We start from the raw sequence: 5,780 nt of genomic DNA, 5'->3' as shown, positions 1-5,780 counted from the left end.
ATAGAAGAAGCAATAAATAGAGGAACGAGGCTACAATTCACAAAACAACTGGTCGGATCATTATAAATGGAGTAATTAATGGCAATAAGTAAGAACACCAATAAGATAAAAATACAACCGAATCCAAGAAAACAGTTAGACTCTTGTAGCATCTCTCCAGCAAGAGTGATTGGAGGCTTCAACAAATGATTCTGACTCGTGAGGAAGGTGAGGCATTGTGTTGGTGAAGAGAAAGAAATTGGCTCTTCCATTTCTTAGTAGGAGTGCATATCTCTCATAAGAGAAGGAGAGCCACTTCTAGGGATGGCAATGGGGCAGTGTGGATGCGGAGCTGGTTGAATATTTTTAATAAAAGAAACTGGTGATCGTGGGACGGGTACGGGTTGACGCGGGTATGGATGCGTGTTTGGCCATGAAACATATCCTGATGCAAAAATTTACATTGACGCTTATAACAGTCTGCTAATGTTGTACTATGTATTATTTTACTTGTTAGATTATATGGTTTCTCACCTTTATAAATAAGATGGACTCAGAGCTATTTGTACTTTTCCTTTCTTGATGCTTTGGGGATTGAAGTTTCAGCTTTCAAACGACTCATTGCAACAGGAATAAAAAATGTTAAAACAACCAAGCTTATAGCAATTGTAATTAAAGAAGACAAAAACTTAAACAGAAAACTCATTAATTTAGAAAAGTCTTCCTACACTGCAAATAATTAATGAAAAAAGAAAGAAAGATAAACCAAGACTTGATATGGTAACAATTGCAAAACACTGTCACTTTGGTTTTTCTAGGGAGGTGCTTGTATAGGATTTGGGTTTAAATTAAATTAATGCTATTTCAGAAAAATTGACAAAGAAGTTTATGAATCTTAATTTTTACAATCAAATTCATTCAAAAAGAAAAAAAATAAAGAAATTTTAAGCGGTGCGGGGAGGGTGCGGGTTTATGCGGGTCGAGACGGGTTGAAATCTTCACGGGTTTACCCCGCAACTGCACCGTACCACACCGTTTGACATCCTTAGCCAGCTCCTTGATAGTATATTAATGAGTAGGACTGAAAGCCATTGAATAGTGAGGCTTTCTTTTATAGAGTAGTCATAGAAAGAGAATCGAGTGGTCTGCAGGCATGAGTGCTCAGGTACGCCATCAGTCTAAGTTCCTAGCAGTTTTTTTCTGTTATATTTGTTTTAACGAAAAAAGAATAAAAAAAGTCCGAAAAGAAGAACTGTAACGATTCGACCAGTCGTTTCATGAGTTACCGCTCTGTTTCTCCCATTTCTGCTTCTTTATGTGTTGTTCAGTTGTATTATGTGGTATCAACTTGGTTAGTTCGGGTTCAGAGTGGTTTTGGAGAGGAATGTGACACTTAGTCTCTTTTGAGTAAGCTTGATAATAGGCTAGGTTTATGTAATTTGGCAATTGTTTATGCCCCAACTTGATTATGTTTCAATGTTATAATATAGTTAAATGATGAAAAATGGGCTCTAATTGTGAATTTCACACGTTGCAGGAGTGAGGAGCTTGTTTGAGGTCTTAAAGCTGTGATTGGAGCTACATTGAAGCAAGAAAAAACCCCTAGGAGCTGAGTACGCGAAAAGACGAGAAAAAGAATAGTTAAAATGAAGGTCTGGACTAGACGGCCATTAGAGCGTCCACTAGCGCGATGGCGCTAACCCAGATGGTCGAGGCAGAATGATAGGGCATTAGCTCGGCCATTAGTGCGCCCACTAGTGCGACCACGCTAGCCCAGTTTCGGAATATTAATTTTCAGGGGTAAACTTGGAAGTCTGGGGGGAAATTCACTTAACCTATAGAAGGTCAAGCTCGCCCAAGGAGGGATTATGCAGCTTTTCATAGCTTAGTGCAAGAAAATGAGAGGCAGGAGGCAATGAGGAGGATTCAACATCAAGTTCTTCCGTTCTTCCTTTTGTCTTCATGATTTGTGATGAATTTGATTATTCTTGTGATGAACACTAGTTAGAGTAGCTAAATATTTAGTCTAAGGTTTGATGGAACCTATTGAAGGATGAACTTCTTGATTATGTTAATATAGTTTGCCATATTAATCTCTATTTGTTCAACTACGTACTTGTTGTAGTTAACTGACAGGATCCTCAATTAGCTGTGCCTATTTAGTATACATAACTCGGGAGAGAGTGCATATTTAGGTAATTGTTGAACAACAACACTCCCAAAATATATGAGAGATCAATAATTGCGGGGTTAAAGGCGGGATTAGGGATAACGAAGCCTTGGGTGCATTCTAAAGTGAGTGGTAATAAACAAAGCCAGCTAGCGTAACTCGGGAGAGTGAGTCTAGTAGATTATCGTGATTGCTCGGGAGAGATTTACGGTAGTAAGAGTGCTCATGATTGATAGAGATGATTTGGTGATTCTATGTGAAGCATAACCGGAAAGGAGTCAATCAATACGGGAAATCGTAGCCTTAGAACCTTCTCTTAATTGTTTACAACTCAATTATAGTTAATTTTTAGTTGCTTATTTACATTCATTCGTAGTTAGTAGAAATACCCTCAATTGTTATTTACAACGTTTGAGAGTGAATTCTGTGGAATTTAGTAAGTCTTACGAGAAGTAGTTGATAGGTTAATTCCTTGTGGGTTCGACTTTGGGCAACGTCCGCGTGTCCTTTTTATACGGCATAGTTGGGCGTGATCAAATTTTGGCACCGTTGACGGGAACTTTAATAGTGTTATCAATTACAATTGAAAGAAGTACAAAAAAATTCTTAGCGTAGTCAATTTTCTCTATACCCAATCTTTACATTGAAATTTTAACGTTTGTTAACTTGGTTGCACAGGTGCATGCCTAGAAACTCATCGAGAACTGGTGAAATATTCGAAGCATTCTCAGATTCCGAGAAAGTTTTCAAGGCCTTGTTCCGGGCCAACCACAGAAACAAACAACAATAAACAACTGAACACTTCGAAACAGAAATAGGAGATCACGAAGGGGACCCAGCTGTACCAATAGCACCAGTGGCACCTCTTGTGCCAGAGGCAGCTCTCTATGACTGGGCACAACCCACAGCTGAAAATCTGGCCACCTCAATTTTAGTCCCACAGATACAGGCTGAATCATTCCAAATCACGAATAACATGCTGCACTTGTTGAAAAGAAGGGACTATTTTCAGGGTCACAAGTCGAAGATCCTCAACAGCACTTGAAGAATTTCCTGTCAATCTGCAAAACCCAAAGGTAGCCCAACGTAACTCCGGAAGCAATCAAGCTGCTATTGTTTCCATTCTCAGTGACAAAAGCTGCCCAGACCTAGCTAAACTCACTCCCCATAAATTCCATAACAACTTGGGAGGAGTTAGTCAAGCAATTCATGAACAAGTTCCACCCACCCAACAAAACCACTCAACAAATTGATGAAATTTTGAGTTTTAAACAGAGGCCAATGGAGACACTGCATGAAACATGGGAACGATTCAATGGGATGCTGGTTATATCTCCGCACCATGGTATTCCAGATCTGATGTTGAGGCAGCGATTTTACATGGGATTGTCAGATAGCATGAAGAACATTGTTGATGCTTCAGCTGGTGGAGCATTTTTGAGCAAAACATGGAAAGAAGGCCAGGGTCTGCTTGACAAGATGGCACAGAATTCAGGATGGATAACCAGGAATGCACCTATCACTCTAGTGGTGCACTCAGTGCCCTTAGATCCATCAAACTTTATGGCTGAAAATATGGCCACCTTATTGACACAGATGAGCATACTCACCAAAAAGGTGGAAGAGTCAGGGCAGAAGCAGCAGGTACACATTGTAGATACTACCAATAGGGGCTTGTGCATATTGTGCATTAGTTATCCAATTGGTAACCAGTGGAATACAGAACATGATCATCATCACTATCCTGAAGACATGAACTATGTGTCAAATTATGGAGGCCAGAGACTGGGTGGTCAGAATTGGGACCAGCAGAATCAGCAGTGCAGGCCAGCCCAGCGACAGTTTAACAATAGGAACATGAGAGGTATGAGACCCCCTAACAATATGGCACCTTACCCAATGCCACAGGGATATAATAATCAGAATCATCAGCAGGGGTATCACCCTCCTCAGCAGCAGCATGATGGAAGGAAGGAAGATGAGTTTGCTAGACTTGAAGCAATGATGCAGCAGGTTATTAGGTCTAATGCAAAGATTAGTGAGAGAGTAGATGCACATGATTCAGTGATCAAGAATATTGAAATGCAGACGGGCCAAATTTCGATGCCTCTGAACAATCGTCCTCATGGGACACTACCTGCAGACACCCAAATAAATCCAAAAGATCAAGGTCCGAAGTAGCTGATGGCGGTGAGTCTACGTAATGGCAGAGATTTGGATGCACAACAAGAGAGAGCTCGAGAAACCAGACAGGCTGAGACACTCATACCAGTGCCCATTGAGTTAGATGAGTCAACAAAACTGACAGAGGTGACAGTCCAACCTGCCCAGGAATAAAATAACATTCAGATTGAGACCGAGAAAGAATCTGAGACAACCCAGGAACCAGTAGTTGAGGTGGCAGCTGATAAAGATCAATCCCAAATGATTACGAAGAAGAGACCTCATGCACCCTTCCCTTAGAGGCTGGCTAAGTACCAAAAGGAGGAGCAATACAAGAAGTTCTTGGAGATGCTAAAACAAATCCAGGTAAATATTCCATTGATTGATGCTTTGAAAGAGATGCCTGGGTATGCAAAAATGATGAAGGGCTTGATGTCCCGAAAATTTGATTTCCAAGACATGGCCACAGTTACTCAGACCTGTAGTGCAGTGGTGACTAGACCAATTGTAAAAAAGCTGTCTGACCCAGGGAGATTTACAATTCCATGCACTATTGGTAATTTTTCTTTTTCTAAGGTACTGTGTGATCTAGGGGCCAGCATAAATCTTATTCCCCTGGCGATTTATAAGAGGTTGGGTATTGGAAGAGCTAGACCCACCTCTATATTGTTGCAGCTGGCTGACAGGACTGTAAATCGACGCTTAGGTATCTTGGATGATGTGTTGATTCAGGTAGGGAAATTTGTGTTCCCTACAAATTTTGTAATCTTAGACTGCAAAGTAGATGAAGAGATTCCCATAATTTTGGGAAGGACGTTCTTAGCCACTGGGAGAGCTATCATTGATTGTGAGACTGGGGAGCTCAAGATGAGATTGAACGACGAAGAGATAACATTCAATTTGCAGAAATCTATGAGGTGACCAAGTGAATTCGTCAATTGCTCTCTTATTAATGTCGTGGATGTAATCGTAGAGACTGATGATGAGATACTGACTATTGAGGACCCTCTTGCTGCATGTCTGATGAATTTAGATGAGGTACATGGAGAAGGACTGGCAGAATGGGTGATGGCATTAGAGGGTAGAGGGTTTCGGGATAGAACTCTTGAATTTGAGCCCTTGCACATGGAAAATAGAGAAACTCCTCCAGCCAAGCCATCCATCGAAGAACCACCAAAGGTGGAGTTGAAGCCACTGCCCGCCCATCTCAGGTATGAGTTCCTTGGACTTGACTCCACATTACCTGTTATTATCTCATCTAGTGTGTTAGATGTGCAGGCACAACGACTCTTGCAGGTACTCAAAGAGTGTAAGACTTCCATTGGGTGGACCATGACAGACATAAAGAGGATCATCCCAACCTACTATATGCACAAAATTCTGCTGGAAGAGGGACAAAAACCTTCCAAGGAACACCAAAGAAGGTTGAACTCCAACATGAAGGAAGTGGTAAAGAAAGAAGTGATAA

The sequence above is a fragment of the Nicotiana tabacum genome, chromosome 5, assembly GCF_000715075.1.
Source record: "Nicotiana tabacum cultivar K326 chromosome 5, ASM71507v2, whole genome shotgun sequence".
Classification (NCBI taxonomy): domain Eukaryota; kingdom Viridiplantae; phylum Streptophyta; class Magnoliopsida; order Solanales; family Solanaceae; genus Nicotiana; species Nicotiana tabacum.
The sequence above is the reverse complement of the archived record's forward strand: the minus strand, read 5'-3'. Positions refer to the sequence as shown.